The 717-nt window shown below is 40.2% G+C and overlaps 1 non-coding gene across 1 annotated transcript; it reads left to right on the top strand.

Annotated features, from left to right (window-relative positions):
- On the top strand, positions 1-108 carry LOC112782134 (small nucleolar RNA R71). The gene has a single exon (XR_003192872.1). It is a non-coding gene; the product is annotated as a small nucleolar RNA R71 (small nucleolar RNA).
- The last annotated feature ends 609 nt before the right edge of the window (positions 109-717 follow it).

A 717-nucleotide genomic window follows, 5' to 3' on the forward strand; every position in this document is an offset into this window, starting at 1 on the left:
AAGCATGTCAGAAGGACACTTTTTGGTCAGTTCTTTGTATCTCTCCCAAGCTTCATAGAGGGATTCACCTTCTTTCTGTCTGAAGGTTTGAACATCCACTCTAAGCTTACTCAGCTTTTGAGGAGGAAAGAACTTGGCTAAGAAAGCCTTGACCAGCTTATCCCAAAAGTTCAGGCTATCCTTAGGTTGAGAGTCCAACCATACTCTAGCTTTGTCTCTTACAGCAAAAGGGAAAAGCATGAGCCTGTAGACTTCAGGATCTACTCCATTAGTCTTAACAGTATCACATATCTGCAAGAATTCAGTTAAGAACTGAAAAGGATCTTCAGATGAAAGTCCATGAAACTTGCAGTTCTGCTGCATCAGAGAAACTAATTGAGGTTTCAGCTCAAAATTGTTTGCTCCAATGGCAAGAATGGAGATGCTTCTTCCATGTAAATTGGAATTAGGTGCAGTAAAGTCACCAAGCATCCTCCTTGCATTATTATTATTTTCGGCTGCCATCTCCTCTTCTTGTTCGAAAATTTCTGAAAGGTGCTTGCTGGATTGTTGTAATTTAGCTTCTCTTAGTTTCCTCTTCAGAGTCCTTTCAGGTTCTGGATCTGCTTCAACAAGAATGTTCTTGTCTTTGCTCCTGCTCATATGAAAAAGAAGGACAGAAAAATAATAATAGGGATCCTTTTTACCACAGGTATAGAGGTTCCCTTGTGTGAGTAG

This window comes from Arachis hypogaea, chromosome 19 (assembly GCF_003086295.3).
Source record: "Arachis hypogaea cultivar Tifrunner chromosome 19, arahy.Tifrunner.gnm2.J5K5, whole genome shotgun sequence".
Classification (NCBI taxonomy): Eukaryota; Viridiplantae; Streptophyta; class Magnoliopsida; order Fabales; family Fabaceae; genus Arachis; species Arachis hypogaea.